Genomic DNA, 20,930 nt, shown 5'->3' with positions numbered 1-20,930 from the left:
CCAGGGAGACCCCTTTTGATCTGGTCTTGCAAAACAGATGGTATACTGTACTGTATGAGATTAAAGATATTGTTCACTGTGCTTACACCTCCTGCACAGTATGTGTGCACAAAGTCTATACACATTAACACTAATATCTTGTGCATTGGCATCAGAGGTGTGATTGTATGTAACATATTGCATGTATAGAATAATAGACACAATCTGTACAGAGAGAAAGAGAGAGATTCTGGTTAAAAATAGATTCAAAAGAATTCAAACTGTTATTATGCGGTCCTTTGAAAGTACTTGTGTATAAAGCACAATAACCTATTGTAGTGGAAACTCAGAAAGAATTTAGAGCAGCTTGATTGACTCTGGTCATAAATTTCATCAAACTTTTTGAATATATTGCTTGAAATAAGATTGCAATCGATGGAAACTGAGATCCCAAATATCAGTTAATGGAACAAGTAATTAATTTGATTTTATGTTAGAGTATAATATAATACTGTATGTAATAATCGGTCTGTAAGGCAGTTAGTTTACGCCGATATACAGCCACATGTGTGCACTTATGTATGGGTACAGTATGTGTGTGATTCTTAAAGTTCTGTTTTTCACACAGACATTTTCAAAATTTAGTAGTACACATGCACCGCAAAATTCTAGTTTTGAGTATAATTCTCAGTAGCTTTGTTTCCATATTGACCTGCTGCTTTCAATTGTTTCAATGTTTACAGTTTATCTCTGAAGAGGAAATATTTCACAAACATTCTTTAATATTGATTCTACTGCACCACAGGAGTAGTTTGTGGTTGGAAGACCATGCAGTAGACCCCAGCAAGTTGTGCCTGGGTACTGTAGTCCCGATCAGCGTTACCAGCGACAGTTGACGAAAAAACGCTAGATTTGCGAAAATAAATCCCTAGAAAACGCTAAATAGTAGTTTCCCTAACATTCGTGTTGTTTGGAGTCAATTTAGCACAGATTCGTAGGATGAATGGTCACCGATCACAAAATAGATTTTGAATAGTTGATTTGAGTGATAATATGACCCAGAAAATTTGAAAAAAATATGGATATTTTCGGTAGGAAATTCCAAAGATTGGGCAAAAATACTCAAAATAAATTTGGATGGGTCTCCAAGTAAGAATTTTGTCTAAAAAATCTGAAAAGTGGTCAATTTTTGGTAAATCTAACTAGTTTTAGGCAAAAAACGGTAGAATTACCCAAATTAGAAAAAACGTGCGCTAGAACCCCACAAATGACTAAAAACGCTAGATCTAGTGTAAAAACGCTAACTCTGGTAACACTGGTCCTGATTCCTCATGCAACTCAAGTCCTTTTCAAGGTGGCATACATCAATTGTGACTACTCTATATAGCTAGTGGTTGTGCTTTGGCCCTCAGAAACATGAATTATTGATTGATTATCGACAAAAGGGCTGTGAGTTGAAGGTGTTTCCATATTTATTCAGCTATGATGGTTTGCATTTACCTGCTTAGAGTGAGTGTCTTCAAGGATGCCACCATCGGAGGGCTTTCAACTGGGTATCAAGTTTCTTACGGATGACAGCTTTGCTAGCAGAACGGAAAATTAGCGAATACTTACTGACAGAGAATGTTAATACGATAATTAGGGTATATATGCTGAGATTGAGGATCATGTTGGGTTAACATCGACACTTTGAGTACAGTATTTGTTTTTTAACATTCGTTCGTATGATATCGAGAAAAGGTGATTTTTTCTTTTTTTAATTTGGTAATCAATAGATTTGTCATGAATCAGGACATTAAGTTGTTAAACGTTTTGTTCAAATTTATATGGAATTGACCTTCATAAAGGGTAATGTTTCACTTTGCATTTACTGTACCTGCTTAGAATGAATTGAGTATCTTCAAGGATCCTTATGAAGTAAACGCTAAAATACAAATACATTAATAAATAAAATCATAAACATTCAAATTAATTTTTTTTTTAGAGTACGTATATTTGGGGACCTCTTTAGTCCTACTTTCCACCCCCCCTCCCACCCCCACCTCAAAATTCCTCATTGACTTTTAATACTGGGAAGTACTCAGTAACTTTTGCCATTAAATTTTGAAACCCAGCTAAAAAATGTTGAAAACAGCAAACTGTAAAGTTTTGCAGAAAAGGTGATTGGAAAAGTATTCTGTACATTGATAAGCTGAAATCCGAGACCATATGCTACATGTGATATATTTTTACTGTATTGTATATTTGCCTAGAGGCTAGAGCTATTCAGAAATAACGAATTGCTCTTTGCAGTCCCAAGAGAAAAACGTTGACAACTTGGTCGTAAATTGTTTTTTTCCAGTGGCGCCAACTGTGCAATGTATTAATCTGGCTTTAAATTGACAAACTCATTGACATCTAGCCAATTTGGTGTTCCCTATCTTCTGGTCTCCATTCTTCTACAAAATAATTTAAACATTTTTGATGGTACAGTATAGGACTAACCAGATAGGTCAGTTTGTGTAATATATAACAGCCCTTAAACAGGATACTGTAATTCAACATTGCAGTGTTTGCTAATCACAAATTGTACTGTATTGTACAAGTATAGATTATAGGCACTCTGAAAGTTAATTTTGGAATTGGGAGGAGGGGGGCGGGAGGAGCACAGCACACTGAGAAAAATATGGGGGGTGGACATAATGGAGGCAATGCAGGCTGGTAGCCTTAGTGAGCATCATGGGGGCATTGTTCCAGGATTGAGGTCACCATCAGATCTGCAGAATTTTGGAGGGAGATGTGTGTAAATAATAATAGTTAGTAGAATTCAACCTACATTTTTTTTGGGGGGACATGGACAAATTTCATCGGTGGGGGGTGGGGGAAGGGGTACCAGACATGTTGCAGTGGCATCTGTCCCTTCCTTTCCTGCTAGCTTTAAATGAGACATAATCCCAACCATCATTTTCACTGATATTATAAAGATGGCATTTTCTGTATTTTAAAACTTCCTTGCTTACAAGTTTCCTCACAACTTCAGCAATCGTCCCCTTCCCATGTTATTTGGTTGTCCGAACCGCAAATTTGTTAGTCTGAAAAAACTAGTAAAATAACAAAACACCAATATGTACATTGAAGGAGAGATACTTACATAGGTTTGTTGAAATAGACCACCAACTTATTGAGTGCAACTAATTTATCACTTTACCTATGTGGAAGTTGTTAGTTACATTGCAAAATGAATTTGATGTAATAAGCTAGTGGTCTGTCGGACAACCTCCAAAGCTTTATTTTGGTCGTCCGAACAGAAATTTGGTCGTCTCGGAGGACCAGCTGATGATTGAAAACTTTGCTGTGACCAACAAAAAGTAAGATCTAATTGTCCGAGACACACCCAGTAGTATCCTTACAATTTTGCCCTGACTAATATTTACAATGTACCATTCTATTTTCCTCCCACTTTATCTCTTCATCCTACCCTTCTCCCTTCCTTACAATACCCTGTAATGACTTCACTGCTGAAAAAAATCAACAGTTTACAGAGACATTTACACCAATACATGTTTACCTTAAAAACAATTTTTAGTCAATTCTCAACATTTAATCATCCAGAAACCTTTCATGTCAGTTTAAGTCACTTGTAGAAATGCAGTTGTTATGAGGAGACAGGTAAGTTTGCCATACAAGAAGGTGAAGTAGCATATCATAGCAAAGGTTGCAGTGTAAAAGGAAAGAGTGTGATGTATAATACAATCCTATGCTCTATTGTTATTTTCAAGGAGCTCAAGTCGTTTGTCCATAATTGGTAATTAACAGTACTTTGGGTGACCTTTCATTTTGTGCTAGTTGCAGATGTACTTGAATTTAAATGGTAATTACTACTTTCGGTGACCTTTCATTGTCCTATTTGCAGATGTACTTGAATTTGGACTTATCTGGTCGGACTATTCATGTGACTGAATATAGACAAAAGTATCGGTTGAAGGTAATCAACCCTCTCCTGATTGGTGGGTTTAATCAGCCTATTAGACTCTGATATTCTAGTCATGAATATACATGAATGGTTCCAAATTAAAAATGCTTTTCCTATTATTCACATCATAGTTTGTAATTAGCTATAGGAATGTTATCGTTTGTGAAGTTTAAAAATGCATCCCTTTTTTTTTTCATCTTTCATGGAGATGAAAAATTTTGTACGCTGAACTGTGATAATATGGTACGTGAAATGCTTATTGTGTACAGTTTGTATAATGAGTGTTCAAAACTCAACAAGGCTGTAATTTTACATTTGTTTGGAGACCATCTAAAGTAACCTCAAAACAAAATCCACAAACAATCCTAAAACATTTGTATGAGGATGATGGAATTTGGCATAAAACTTCAAAGGTTTATGAATGAAAAAGTAAAACATTAATTATCATTTTACTTTGGTGGGACACTATTGAGCTGTATTAATATATATTTTTTTTTGGCATGAGTGACCGTTATATCACTTTTATAGCATATTTTTAGGGAAATACTGCCAACTTTTAATGGAGGTACATGTAGTTACTATTATATTTTATATATATAGATATGGTTCTTAGTTTTGAAAACAAAAAAACCTTACAACATGTGGAAGTTTTTTATGATAGAGAATGCTAATATTAGGTTGGAGGGTGTTTAGATGGTACTAAGTGCAAGTCACAAGTGGGAGGCGAAGAGGAAGGGGGGGGGGGGGTTAAGTTATTGAGTTATAAATTTGAACTAAATTTGAGACAATAGTTGGCCAACATTAGTTGTTAAACAAAGCTATTTAAAGCTGTTTTTTTGATGTATTGAGGATGCAGGTACTTATTGTGTATATACTACTAGATACATTAAATGCCCTCCCATATTCAGTGCCTCTGTTAGACAATCAACTGAATTCATGTTAAGAAAACAATCAATAACGAAATAGGAAATCTGACCAATTTCTGTTGTGACCTTCACATGTGATTTTTAGTCAATATGCAATGTATGTGTCTGGGCTTGATCTTGAATCTAATAGAATCATTTTAACTGCTATTATAATCGTGAACATGCACTGCACTCCTAAAGCAGGTGTGTTTTTATCTTTTTTTTGAAACCCTCCAAATATATTCAAGTGTTGTAGCATTCATGCTCAACCAGAAAGCACAACTACTTGAAGTTAGCTATTCAGGGTTTCAATGGAATGTGCTCCTTGGAAACATGCAGTTACTATTTTGTCTGTGATTATCTGACATATAGATCTCAAACTTGATAAGTGCACTACATGTATAATTGAAACTAGTAAATATATATAATTGAATATAATTGAATATATATATATATATATATATATATATATATATATATATATATATATATATATATATATATATATATATATATATATTTATATATTTATATATATATATATATATATTTATATATATATATATATATATATATATTTATATATATATATTTATACAGATGTATATATATATATATATCTATATCTATATATATATATATATATAGATATAGATATATATATATATATATATCTGTATATATCTATATATATCTGTATATATATATATATATATGTATATATATATGTATATGTATATATATATATATATATATATAGATATACATATAGATATATATACATATAGATATATATACATCTAGATATATCTAAATATCTATATATATCTATATATCAATAGGAATAACAGAACAACTGTTTAAACAACTATGCTGCATAAAGAGAAAGGCTGGATCTCGAGTGAAACTAAATAGTTTCAATTCCTGCTACTCCTTGTCAGGAGAACTAGTTTTGCTCGAAAGCTCTGCTAAAACCAAACATTGGCTGTTTTACTTCCAATCACTTACCTAATTTATCTACATATATATATCTATAAATAGATAGATAATTGTAGTGAGTTGGAAGATCCAGAACAGTGAAAAAACTTCCAACCTCCACCGGGATTCGAACCTGGGCCTCCCGCTTTATATGCGGACACCCTGGATACTCCATAGTAGCAACTCTTATCATACACCTTATTTTGTGTAATTCTATTAACAATTAATGTCATGATCATGTAACTGATACCTGCCTTGTGAAACTTAGCCAACAAAGAACTTCTCCTACAGTTTCGGTTCATTTTGCTTTGTTTACTTTGTTTATCACTTCACGGATAAACACAACAGGTTCAACATAACATAAATTGTAGTTACAGAAATTATACATACATGAGGTGAAAGGAAGTGCACAGAACTAGGACGGGTGATTGAAGATGTGCACTCCTGTATACAATACACAAAAAAACATCAATTAAATGAACAACTACAAAGACAAGCAGAAGAGAGACAGCTAGGTTTAAGCCACAAAGTAGGAAATGGATAACATCCCCAACCACCCATTAAACCCCCCTCCCACTCCCCACCACCCAAAAAAAGTTCCACCACATGATTTATGTTGACATGTTGGTTTCTCTGTATCAAGAAGGCTTATCGTCATTAGTACCGTTGATTTTCAGACAAGAAGTCTCCTTTAAGGATATTGTACTTGTTATTTAACTCTTTCCTTCCTGCCTGTAGGTACTCAGTCCCGCCCTATCCTGCAGCCAACCATGACTGCCAAACACATATATATAACTTTCAAGTCAAACTTGATACAAAGTGACAGTCACTTCTTCACTGATGGTTTATTTATAGTGTTGCGGTTAATACTACTGTATAGTGCGGCAGTCCGACAGTAGCTGAAGATATCCAGTTTCTAAACATCCTTTTTAGAATTGATTAAAGTAGCATTTGCGTTACTTTAATCTTCCCATGACTTCATTTACAGGGATTCAGTGTGATCAGCACTTTTAAAGCCTTTAATAGTTATTTAACTCACTCTTCAGGTGGTCTTAACATTTGAAGTATATAGTTTTAAATTCAATTATCACTGGCAACTCAGACTTTGAGATTAAAATCAAGGAAGCTCTCTACATCATAAAACTGAAACCAGTTTTAAATAGTCAGCTATTCCAACATGGATCCTTCTACCTACTCAATGTATTTTAAACTTTGCTACATATATCAACATGGTTAATCATATCTATGTCATCACGAATTGGCTCCAGACTTACGGAACTATATAAGTTTAAAGCCTTACTCTACCTGAGGAGGAAGATGAGATATCTTCGAAAACGTTCGAACAAACATGACGCTTGTAAATATTATTGTTTTGTGTTGCTCATTTATTTGGTTTTGTAATTATCATTTCTTTCTGCCTTGTCCATATGATTCTGCACTATTAAGACCTGTGTACAACATTTCTGTGTTATTATCTATCAAATGGAATCTTTAACGACCCGCTACACACTGTAGCTTTCTTTCGGTGTACAAGTTGAGCAGGGTCTCTTTATAATACTGTAGTTTCATCAATTGCCGATCATTATTGGAACTTCATTCAGTTGATTTGTAAATAAAATTGTGATAAACTAGCAAAATTACAATCTTCATTTTTTCTCCAGTCTAGCTGTGCTACCTCTTCCTTCCAATTCTACTGGATGTGGGATGGGATGAGATGGGTGGGAGGGGGGGGGAGAGAGGGGATGCAGTGCTTCACTAGACTGAAGCCAGGGTGGGAGGGGGGCACAGTGCATTACTAGACTGCAGGTCATGTATTGTCCCTCATAAATTCCTCAACCAGTAAGGTTTGGGGAAACAGCTGATTTACAATAGTGTGTTCATGTATCTACACCCTATATCTCATCAAGCTTGCATGTTGTTAGAGGGTTTAATTAAAATTTATTAATTCACATGTGACAGCGTGTGCTATATCTGGGTTTGAGTTCAAGTTTGTTATTAAACAGAAATGTTAATGATCAATCCTTTCCGTTTTATAACATTAGCATTGTTTTCAAAGAAAACTTCCATCTTTTTTTGCAAATTTATGTGTCCAGGATGTGCAAGTAAAGGGGAGAGAAATGAAAGGTAGTTAATTTTATGTACAGTTTCAGACTTTGTTGTTTACATTGGCACTTGGTGAGGTCTAAGTATGCATTGTTCATTGACAATAGTGTTAAGTCATGCATGAATATTATAAAAGAGCCTTCTACGCTGCTGTAGGCTGCTGCTGTATGGATATATATACAGCGCTGCATAGTTAACAGTGCAATCATTGTACACATTTATATACTAAGATACAGGGGTTTTTGTCCTAGAGGAGGATGTGAAAAGACGATTATATGTGATGGTACTCTGGCTAGCTAGCATGCAGAGATTATGGGTTGGCATTCATGGAAGAGGTGGATTTTATCTCAGCTGAGAGAATCAAACAATACATAACCTCCTTAATGATGTTTTGATCAGAAACTGAGTGGGAAGGTAAGGGGAGGGGGGGGGGGGAGGGAATGGGAAGTGACAAATGTGAATTCGAAAGCGATAGTGATATGAAATATTTGTGGATTTGCAAACACTGGTTCTAAGATCTGGGGAAGGGGAGAGGGTGAGGTTGGGATATAGTGTTGACAAGGCATTTGTGATTATAAATTTGTGAATCCCCTGTTGGGTGTGACTTCATACGTAGTCCAACTTATTGCAGGCCCATGTGTCAATACCACAAAGGCCTGCCAGAAGCCACATCTTTTATCATTATCAATGTGACTATGTATACATAGATCTGAGAACATGCATGCTAATGCCCACTGACTGTGTGTTTTACGTCGCTGTTAATTTTTAATACGCCATAGTATGTAGTACCCTTGTTGTGTTGTTCAATATTTACTGTATGTTGTTTTGACAAATCTTTCGTTTGTATTTAAATGACCCTCATCAATATTCTACAGAAACGCAACTTGACCCAAAAAAACGGGGGGGGGGGGGGGAGGTTGGGACTTGACATTTCTTGGTCGCCTTGAATGTAGTACCCGGTCTCAGAAGAAAAAAAATATGATGAAACTGGGTACTGTGGGTCTCAGTTCCTCCCAGAGAGATCATTATTGCATCACACTGATTGGTGTTATCCTGTCCTTGTAATAAGATATTCAGGGGTCCTATTTGGCCCCCCCTCCCCTGCCACCATGCTGCTGGGTAATATTGTGAAAGGCTACTGTAGTCCGCATCTTATACCCATGGATGGTTTAGTGTATGTTGTGGATGGGGAAGTTATTAAAGCAGTTCATGCATAAATTTAGTACATGGGTGGTACATTGTTATTTGAACTTGTCCACAAAAGTGTATACATGTACAGTAACGGGTCTTGTAGAGCTCTGTTTCGGATTTAATGTTTTCTGATGTAATGACATGTATTACGTACAGTACCTCATGTAATTGCACATGTAATGCGTAGAATAGATACAAAGTAAGTTGAAGAGAAAGTGACAACTCTGCCTTGAAGTAGAATGTTGAATCGCACTTAGTGTAATTGCCGATCTATAATTCCCCGAAAGAGCCTTCGGCAACAGTAGCTGGGTATAACCTGGGTATCTAATGGAACGTAATGGCATGAAAAGCAGTACATCCATTGAAAAACCTGTTACAATTTAGATGGAGAGCATCATTTGAATTGGCAAGATTCATGTTGTACTATACCTTGTGTACCTGGGCCAGTGTCCTATATGATGGGACTTGAGTTATGTGTCACTGTTTTAAATCAGTTGTTAAAGATACTTCCTCATGACAAGAACATTTAGACCCTCTCAGCTCTAACTAACATTATATCTTAATTTGTAATCATATATGAATAAAAAACCAAAAATGAGAAACACGTTGTGGAAAAACTTGAAAATTTTTACTCTAACAGTCTAACATGAACTTCCTTGCATTAGTGTACAATATGTAATTACAGGCCAAATTTTGATGTCAAGTTTTTGATTAGCACTGGTTAATTGTTATGGTTGTAGATATCTCACAATCCAATCAGGTGTCGTATTTACCGGAGGTATTTTAGTCTTTTGCTAAACTGAAAAATCAAATTTTGGTTCTCTGCATTCCATTAGAGATACTGATCATTTAGAATGACAAAAGGCTCATCCTGGTCATAGAAATGTGTAATTTAGAAACTATAATAGACTGTATGTATTGTTATTTGCTTCACTTAACCACAATAACCACAATAAAGAGGTGGTTTTTGTTGGCAATGTTCCCAAAGCTGTGAGATTGAAAAAGGGTTCACTTAAAATAGCAGTTTAAAAATACATTGTACAAATCGATACATATTTTGGCAATATAAACAACCTCATTTGTTTGGGAACTAATACGTACTACTATACATACATGTTTTACATGTACCATAATAATTTTGCAGAGATGGAGTCAATTAAAATGAAAAAATTCATTGTCTTGATCTGCAAAAGGTTTGTGTTTCTGCTATTGTGGAGCATTTAATTTGTTAGGATCTAGATTGTTAGAACTTTCGTGAGTAGGACGGAAAATTACAAAATTATCCGGGTTAAGCTCACGGAGTACTGTGGTTGGACTTTGATCTGTTTTAGGCTTAACGTACAGTAGTTGATCTCAGCTTATACATGAACTAAAAATAAGGTTATAAAAATTATTCATGGGAAAGACATATTCACTGTTCATGCTGCTGAAAGATTCATACTGGTCACATACAGTGGCGGAGCTAGGGGTATTGATCAGGAGGGGCGAGAATGGTCTGTAGGGGCGCTTTCGACACTATCTAAGCGGAGCGCCACCATAGGTTGGCGCGTAGCGTACAGAAATTTTTTGAGTAAAGGTACTCCCTAGATCGCCGGAAATGACCCTTTCCGGACCTGGCTAATTTGCAGATAAACGAAGAATAAATAGGTGTCATCGCCAAATTACACCAACAAAATGTGACAAATGTCAATAGGTACAGTAGATGACAGCGCAATATAAAAGTCAATAATCGCGAATAAGTAAAAAGTGGTAAAGCTGAAAAGGGTGCCAACAGTCCACTCGAGTCCGTCAGGGGGGCATCCGCCCCCCCCCCCCCTGACTGTATGGACGCTCCGCCACTGGTCATATATTTTCAAAATTTTGCAATCAATCTCTTCCCTTTGACAAGTGTGCTGCCATTCACTGAAACGTGACTAAATAACCGAAACCGTCACTCGAAAGCTTGACTTGTGAATTGGGGCAGACTGAGATTAAAGGCTAATTATTACTGCACCAATGAAACTAATTTATGAATTAACAGGACACCACACGCAGAAGGTAAAATTATATTGCGTATAATCTTGAGAGATCGAAAGGCAGGGTTTTTTACTCTCTTTTTAACTTTAGGCAATAGTTAGACATGATATTTATTTTATTTTCTGAGTGGGACCCATGATTATCCGGTTGCATCCTTCCTGTGTTAAATACAAAAATAATCCACAAGTAAGGGGGGAATGAATCATCGTCTGCTATCAGAATGAGACTTGTTAAACCTGGATTTCCTGCTGTTTGAGCTCTAAAACTCTCATTATGATTGAAAATGACACATTTAATCTTGGGGTTGCTCTAGGCTAATCACTCTGGTTTGGACAAGAGGTAAAAAAATGGGTTAAAGCTGTGTGTATTACTTGTGAACACTATATTAAAGGCAAACATTAAGTTTTCTCTTTTCATATTCTATTGGTTTTAAGAACTTGATTTCATGTTCTTCTTATGGCTTCTAATGCAGGCTATATGGAAAGGTCAAGCAGCCAATTGTCACTTTTTGGGAATGAAATTTGAAGGGGAAAGTCATGTACCACTGGTTATAATATTTTGAGATATGAAACAACCTTTTATATATATATATTTTCAAATCCTTTACTTTAGAATGCTGTTTACTTAAATAATTACCAGTTTAGACTTTTAAACAGTTCCAGTGTACAGAGGTATTGTATTGGCAGGGGATTCTGTGAGCATACAGTAATTGCAAGCAAACAATCTCAGCCATAGAGACTCCCTCTCCCCTCCCCTCCTCTCCCCTCTCCTCTCCCCTCCCCTCCCCTCTCCCTCTCTCTACCCTCTCTCTTCCTCGTTTCTCTTGCCTGTCTTTCCTTTTACCCATAGAAACATTCTAAAAGCCATAAATACAGTTTCTTATCATTATTCACTGTTGCCATCGAATTGAATTTATGTAATATATTCCTTTAATTGAAATTATCCCCCAATAATTACTTCTTGGCCTCTTCTCATGTAGATGACTTCTAGATTGCTGGTAGGTTGGTTTGCTTCTTATGGAGGGCCATTTTGAGGTTGTTTTATCTGTTTGCTGAATATGACCAGAAAGGTCACAAACGGGCAAAAGCTATTCAACTATATTTCCTTATAAGTCATATATGAATCTGAATCTTGGACTGCTGTCCACATCACAAGGACACATGAAAGTTTTCAACTTGTTTTGTAGAAACCTGAAATGGATTTACTGTATGTATGCTGATAACACTCAGGCATTAATGATTAAGATGTTAATCTCTTAACCAAATATCAGATTATGATTTCTGGAGTTATATCACATGAAATAAACTGTAAGTTTATGTGAAAAGTAATAATAATATATATATTTTTTTTGAAAACAGTGATCAATGCTGATACTTTTAAGGGATCTTCCTAATTGCTTCTTCGGACAACCTGCACTTTCTGTTAAGATTCGCAGATGGAGTGGTTTATATCTCAAAGTTAGTTTGTCCCTCATGATTGGTGTACGATGGCGAATATAAACTGAAGGTTCTTTTAATAGTTTCCTTAGTAAGTAAATAACTAGAACGGCATTGAACAACTTTGGATAGTCTTGTGGCTATCGGACAATAACTATCCTCATCTCCAAATGTTGGACGACCTTGAAGTATCTGTTATGGAAAGAAATTAAAGGGATAGTCCAGAAGGAGAGTTCAGAGGAAGATTTATTGACGGTGGTGTATTTATACAGTTGAGAGATTCATTTATGAAGTAGAAAAATTTAACCTGAAGTTTAATGAGAACCATAAATTTACTTCGCTCCTCGCTTACCTGTCTCCTCACAACCTTAGCACCTCATTCTACTGTGTCTAGTATGCCCTGGTAATCTTTTAACACTGTGCACCCGCAACGACCGGCTCCTCCGGTCGTTGCTCTTCCTTCTCATTCTACCATCCAAAGAGTCTACACATGCGTTTTCTAAACCAGTAAGTTTTATGATAACAAATATGTTAGTGTACTTCTATCACATCACACCACATTCACTCTGCTACAAGATGTGTGAACAAAAAATGTTACATAGGAATTGGATGCAAATTTGATCAGGATGCTTAGAGTATGTCCCTCTTTTCATCTGTCAAATCTGGAATTTTCTGCTCCACTTTTTCTTTTTGATACATTGTTTTGTTCTCTGACAGATTAAACTGTAAATGCTTTCTGATTTATTCTTGTGTGAAAATTTGTAACCTTCATAAAAAACATACATTTCAAAAGAGGAACAAGTAAACTGAAAGCTGAAGTATTTTAAAAAGGAAAGTGCACTTCAAAACATTAGTGGGCTCATATTTGACCAGGACACATGCACTCATGGTATGTGGCAAAACAAACTACTTTGAAGTGTATCGCTTTTATAATAACATGTTTACACTTTTTCCTTTGTAAAATTTTGCCAACTTATATAGTGAATATCCTCGCATACAGCTGTAATGGAGAGAAAGACAGAGAATTCAATCAATATGAGTGTATTTGATCTTGTTATGTTCATTTTTCCCCCTTCATGAATCTTCGTACAGCAACTAGGGAACTTTCTGTCTAGTTATTAGGAATAAGATAAAGTTTGGAAAAGGTTCAAAATTTCACATTTGAGATAAACATGACAATTTGCCTTTTGAGACTCTTCTAACATATTAGGACACACTCTATGTTCTCACTTTAATACATGTCACCATTGACAAATATGATTTTTTCCCTCATGAATATTCATATCATGATGTTTGACAGTTAACTCTTACTCCCAATTTATGGTAATCAGGTTGCCTCAGCGTACTGTAAGTATCGTATCTTCCCTAAGTTGTAAATTTATGGATGCACGAGAGCAGTCCTCTCTTCATAGACTTTGAATTTCTTTTTGTGAACTCATTTCTTTTCAGCAGATTAAAATTTATGTCCCCTGTTATTGAAGATGCGTTTATTATTATTACTATCTCATTTTGAAATATTTGTGATCATCTCTGGTGATGAAGTATAGTAGAAGTAGTAGTTGTAGAGTACTTCCTTCATCTTGGTAAGTACATAGACATCCTGTATCCCGGTGGTGAGGATGACCTGAGCTGACTCACTAAGTGAAGAGCAGCTCCTATCATGCTGGGATGCTGACTTTAAAGGTTGAGAGGAGGCATTCTCCACATGCTTGGAATAATTCACATGTTGACTCAGTAGTCCTATAGTACAGGAATTATAAATGTCACACAGGCTTCAGTAGTGTCATAGTACCAAGGAGTCACATAGGCCATGGAGGAAGAGTGTAAATGGAGATAGGAGAGAGATTTTTTTTCCAGAAAACTCTGGTGGGCTGGGAACTTAATTTTGACAGCGATAGTCACCTTCATGGATACAGTATATATATACATATAGTCAATGAACTTTAGTACCAGTGAGGGGATAAATGTAGTACCAGTGAGGGGGTTAATTTAGTACCAGTGAGGGGGTTAAATTTAGTACCAGTGAGGGGAGGAGGGGAGGGGGTTAATTGCCACTTTTCAGTTCAGTTGGTCAAAGAATCAATCCTGTAATTCCTTTTAAACAAGATATGTAATTTGTTTATTTTCTTAATATTTTCAGTGAATTCAATGAAGACTAACCTAGCCTTGTATTAAAAAAATATAAGCTTTCATTAATTTATGTGTTTAAGTTTTCAGCAGCATACAGAAGAATATATTAACTAATCATATTAACTTTGTTAGTTTATTAGTTAACTTCCTTCACACATTGTGTGGAAACAAAGAAACAAAAACAAATGAAACAAGTCATTCTTTAAATTTTCATCAAGTCTTATCGTACTGAGAAAGTAGAATAGAAATTGGTTTTGGGACCGGGTAAACTAGTTCCTTAAGAATTGTTTACCATGTTTGTATTAGGTTTACAAACTCAAAGAAAGTGCAATGGTACGAAGGGGATAGGTCAATCGTCCTTATTTGTATCAGAACCGTTGACCTTTTGAACAGGGGTCATCGAACAATGATGTTGAACAGTCCTCCTCCATTTTTGTCATTTATCCTGAGAGCGAATGCGGTAATTGCTCCGCAGTGGAATCTAGGTCTTGCATCCAGGTCTCTTTGAAGACCATCTTGAAAGTCGACTGTACCCCTGGATGGATCCCCTCGAGATAATAATTGTCAATGCTACCTAACATCTTTTAATGATAACCTACTGATTATATTAGAACCGTGGCCTGGTTAACCGTCTCTCTCTAACTCTCTCTTTTCTTTCTTTCTCTCTCTTGCAAATGTTTTTAACTACCAGCTGCTAAGGGAGGCCTTGCATTAATCTTGAGGGTATATTCTGTAACAGTGACATTTTTATTTTGTGATGGTTAAAAAGATAAATGTCATTGAAAGATAAAACTCGAGTACATCGATACATATATATATAGAGTTTATATACAAAGGCGGAGTGCTGGGTGTTTACTATGGTACCTAAATTGTGACATATCTCAGTTAATTAATGTGTGAAAAGAATGCTAATTACTCGGGAAGTCTGATCATTGTTCATTACTCTTCAAGATTGAAGTAAATTCAGTTAGTGTTAGTCAGATGTGCATTCTATCATTTACATTGGTAAACACAAGTATTTTGTTGCATATCTTAAAAGGTCTCATTTGAAGTGAAGACCTGCAGGCATCGACATAAAAAATAGAAATACTCCTCATTGTTTGCTTGATTCCAGCAAATTTCTGTAAATGTTTTCCATCCCTCCGTCTTCCTCCTCCTCCCCCCACCCCTTTTCTGTCTCTCAGTTTTTTGCTCTCTCGGTAAAATTCCTGAAGCGAGGGAAAAATCTGACAATGTTGTGTGATACACTGTACATAAGCAATCATTTTAAAGTAAAACAAAGCAAAGTTGGGACAATTCTCCACACGTAAACATACTGTACTTACATACTGTAGAAATGTCCACACATACACACACATGTACAGTAGACAAATTTCAACTGTGTTTTGATATCAATCTGCTTTTTAAGGAAATTGAAAAGTGATATACTGCCCTCTATTATCATAACCTTGTTTCCAAGCTGATGTTACATAGTGCTCTCTATTTCAGTTTGAGAACTATTCCAAATGAACTCAAAGCTCAATTCCAAAGTGAGTTGTTCCTTGCATATATATCTTCTCACAATTTTCTGTTGGATTATTATCCATTGGTAGACCTTGCCCCTGTTGTCATCCTATAGATGAATTTTTACATTCTGTTTGAAGTATGTATGTACATGTACAAAATGGATCTTTTTTAGGAAGAAAGCTAAATTTGCATTATTGTGCACTTCAACACCTTGTATTCAAAATGGATACATGGTTGTCCCCATCTACATATTGGGATGTCTGAGGGGGAGGAGGGTGGGGGGAGGTCGGGCGGGGAAAGGGTCACAATAGGGTGAAAGTAGATATTGTAAAAGTAGAGAATAATAGTGGTTGAAGAATAGAGGAGTTACAGTTTAGGATTTACTAGACATCCTTTTTGGAAATGTAGAGTGGGGGAGGAGGAGAGGAATGGCAACAGTGGCTATTTAAGGCTACCTGAGAAGACTGACTTGTAAGCAAACCTTGCCATTATTCATCCATATTTGTTGGATTGCAAAATTACTGATTCCAACACTTTTCTTGCCCGTTTTAACATTTGTTAAAAACAATTTACCAAATCTACTGACATTTACTCTTAATATTAAAAGCCTAACAGTTGATCAAACTAAGACACACTTCTGCCACATTTTATCACTAGTCACATGGTGGTAACCGAGCTAGCAATTCGCCTATCAACTTTCCATCGCTCGGATACTTAAATTCCTGCGTTAACTATTAATCACATGAAACACATGGAATTGGAAGCTGATGAAAATACTTTGTTTTGAGATTTTATTCTCAAATAACGTTGAAAAGTTCGTCAACATCAAAGCCAGAAGCTGTAAATCGATTGTCCACTTTGATGGAAGGAAGAGAAGATCCGATAAATAATAAATAGCCGTTCCTCTCAAAACTCGTCACATTTGATCTGTGTCATAAACTGCGATGCTGCCCTCTATTATTTTAAAGGATAATCAGGCTATTGGAGGTTTGATTAACTTCTTTGGAAAGAAGCTTTCCTGAGATGAAAGTGACATATTGAAACTGAAAGATATTCATAACCCCTAAACGCAATTTGATAGTCAGAAATTTGCTGCTACTTTCTGAGGGTAATTTTAGTTTGTTTTCTCAGTTCATACCCGGTCTCATTACAACCACTGCACACCTGTTCAATTATGTGATTTTAATACGTTTCTATTGTGCACAATTTTGTTGGAACATGGAACTTGTTTTCCAAGCCGGTTATATAGTTTCTTGATGTTTTCTGCACTAATGAGAACAATATTAGTTAAATTTGAGAGAAAAAGAATTGAAATAACACTTACATACCGAAATCAAAATGATGGAAACCTCACTGTACCTAGATTATGCAATGTACAAGGAAGGTCAGTGTTCAGGTCAAAGCTGGGGCCACATACCAGATCAGTGGAAGCAAGAGTGGGTTACTTGTGTGAAGACAGGTAGGTGACTGGTGGGAAGGGTGGGGGGCGGAGGGGGGGTGGTGGTGAAGAGAGCAATGATACAAAATCAAACACAGTAATTCAATGTCCAAAGTACATAGAGTGTTCAGTTGTTAATAAACAAATTGAACTTAAATTTTAAGTTTGACAAAACAGAAAAGGAAATTTTTGATTATGATTCACTTTCCTTACTGACATGTCAAGTATTTGAGACTTCAAAAAAATGTTGTTACCTTCTTGTTCAACCTATAACTGCTTCTTAGAAAATCATGGCAATTTTCCAAATGACAGTAATTATAAAGAAAATAAACATTTGTTAAACAAACCGTAGCACATTATTTCACATTATATGTTACAGAAGTAACTTGTACTCCTTACAACAGTAACTTGTATTATCTTTGAATTTTAGGACTTGACTACTCCTTTAATTCAACTTCAATAATGACTCCCTCCTCCTCTCCCCCTTCTTCTCCCACCCCCCCCCCCAATCTAACCCAGGATTGTTTTCCTTCAGGGGAAAGAAACCTAATCCTTTCAGTGTAAACTAATCTCAACTGTTGACAATAAAGCAGCATGTACTTTCATTGTGTAAAAATGGTACCAGAGACCTTACATGACCTTAGCAAATTGATAGTCGCTAGCCCATGGTACCTCTCTATAGATCCACACGGTAGTAGATACTGTCTCCATGTAAACTCCCAGCACAGCCATGTCTGTGATTTCATCAACATGGTATGTGTATACATACATCTACATACATCCTCAGCACCTTGCCAGCCACTACTTCCAGTGATACACTAAACTCAATTTGAACATTGGGAATACCAACCCACTACTTACACACACACACACATATATAGCATAGAGCAGCTATTCATTGACAGTGCTCAATTTCGCCCAAGGTGCTTTTCTTCCATGAACACTGTGTGACTCTGCACATGTGTGTACATGTACTGTATTCATCAGTGCTGCTAAATATTCTACATCTCTTGAAGACCAAACGGGCAATTGATTTGATAGATCACAAACCAAAGATATTACCTTTAGGCTGCTGTACTCTCTGAGCACTGCTCTGTTGGTATGTTGTTGCCGAGTACTGCTGCTGTCTGCTATAGTCTTCAGTCCTGTCGTCGTTGGTCGTAGTGGTCTCTGCTCCCGGTATTTCCAGCTCAATCTCTCAACTATATCATCTTCAGTCGTTATATTATCCATCTCCTCCGTCCACCACCTTGGTGTTTGTTTATTAATCCAGGCGAAAAAGAAATTTGGAAATATTTGCAGGAGAATAATTCCATGTTGGATATTCATTTTGTTGACATACAGTCTTGGAGTAAGGTCTGGTATGTCTTTTCAAATTCTTCTTTCAGGGTATCACTTTTACTTTCATTTTTCACAATTTATGAAAGCAATTGCATGGAAGCAGTGTCCAGTTTTCCTTTGTAAGAATTAGGCAAATATATATAGGTATATACTGTAGCAGTGAACCCTTGATCACCATGTTATTCAGTACTAATACCGCCTGCATGCTTTATTCAGACTCCAAAACATAGTGTATTTATATTACATACTTTGTGTATATATATATTCATTCATTCTCTGAACCAAATCAGTCATAATCTAATCGTAAACTCATATATATATCTTTCACTTCCTGAGATAGGAAGTGGATTGGACTTGTTTAACAAGATTTAAATAATTATTAAGTCACCCAGGAATTATATCTCTGACCTTTCAAATATAGCTGTTTCAGTGAGATCTCTTTTCAGATGTATGATTTAATTATGTCATTTGCAATATTGTGGAATATATAGAAATTTATTGTACAGAGTAGTTCACAGAGGCATGCGTGAACGGTTGCAGGAATCCGGTAGTTGAATTCTTGGCATTTATAGAAGGGTAACGTACATGGTTTGTTATTCGCTGTCCGGATAGAACTTGTTCATGCTTGATGTTGTGTTTGTGTTTGCGTGTGTGTTGTGAAGGTTAGATAGGAGAGCCATTATAATCAGTATCTTAAAATCTGTACCATCTGTGATGGAATTTGGATTTCTCCGGTAAGAAGCTAGCTACACTTGTCATCATCAATTGGTAAGTGTGTGTGCATACCTCCTCAGTTCTTTATCCATGATTGTGTTTTCCGTGCCATATTTGTTATAAAGAAGAGAGGTTCTAAATTTTTGTCAATTCTGAGTCATGCATCAATTTGAGATTTAGCCAAGCGTTATATAAATGCCAGATGAAACCATAACCTGATGTGCATGATTTGGCATTGCCATGGCAACTAAATTTCATATATTCCACATTCTGTTATTTTTTCAGTGTTAAGTGTTTCTTTCTATCATGGAATGTATCAAGCCATTTTTTTATTTTTTATGATTATTATTTTTCCATAATTGTAATTTGTAGTTGCCTACCTATCACATGATTACTACACTCAATTATAGATCTAGTTTAAGAGGTCATCAGTATTTGTTGCCATATATTAGCTCTAGCTAAAATTGCTAGAAGTTATGAAAGGTACTTTCCTAGAAGCTCTGATCCTCCGAATATGTCCTACCCATTTAAAGGAGTCTGAAGATAGACAATTTATTATCTTAGTGTGGATGACTACTTTCAGAGAGGTAGTTAAATGGGTGTTAAAATATTGAACATGGGTGGACCATATTATCTGATTTTCTAGCATGTTTGGGGAATAATACCTAAGACCTTTAACTTTTATTCTCACCATCCCTGAAAATGTCAAGGTTAAAAAAACACACAAGTTTTGATGGTGAAACAAACCATTTCTGATGAGACTTATAGATGTCTATGTCACTTGTACAGTAGTTCAGCTCAGTACTGTACATAGACTACAATGACAACATGGTGACCAACATTACATGAGGACAATAGTCTAGTTTACTTTGAGTCCATTGTACTGAACTTCTTTAAAGGGTGACTTTATAGGCAGTGGTATTGTCCTGATATGTTAGAGTTGCAAAAAAAGTAAAGAATAAATGAAGACATGATTGCTAATTATGTTTCTATAGCTATGAAAGTTTTCAAAATGTTCATCTCTTAAAATATGCTTAAAATACTCTGGAATGCTCCTTTAAGACTTCAGAGATGATGACCTCCTCATTGCAGGCCTACAGTATGTGTTTATGATAATCCTTTGTTAAATTTGAAAAACTTAACCCAAAGCACAATTCTTTTTATATAAGTCATATAAACAAGAGCGCACCCTTTCGATCACATCCAAGACTCTTTCCTGTGAAAAATTTGTAAAGAACCAT

The 20,930-nt window shown here is 35.8% G+C and overlaps 1 protein-coding gene across 3 annotated transcripts in view; it reads left to right on the top strand.

Annotated features, from left to right (window-relative positions):
• LOC139981044 (paxillin-like) overlaps positions 1–20,930 on the top strand; it is a 65,110-nt gene that overhangs the window by 8,516 nt on the left and 35,664 nt on the right. The window contains exon 1 of one of the 3 annotated variants that reach the window (XM_071993160.1): positions 18,695–18,995. The exons of the other annotated variants lie outside the window; for them this stretch is intronic. The gene's annotated coding sequence lies outside the window, so the exon portion shown is untranslated. Of the gene's footprint in view, positions 1–18,694; positions 18,996–20,930 lie in introns of those variants that run through there. 3 annotated transcript variants of the gene reach the window in all.

The sequence above is a fragment of the Apostichopus japonicus genome, chromosome 15 (assembly GCF_037975245.1).
Source record: "Apostichopus japonicus isolate 1M-3 chromosome 15, ASM3797524v1, whole genome shotgun sequence".
NCBI classification, from domain to species: Eukaryota; Metazoa; Echinodermata; class Holothuroidea; order Aspidochirotida; family Stichopodidae; genus Apostichopus; species Apostichopus japonicus.
Note: the sequence above shows the minus strand (reverse complement) of the source record. Positions and strands in the feature narration are given on the sequence as shown.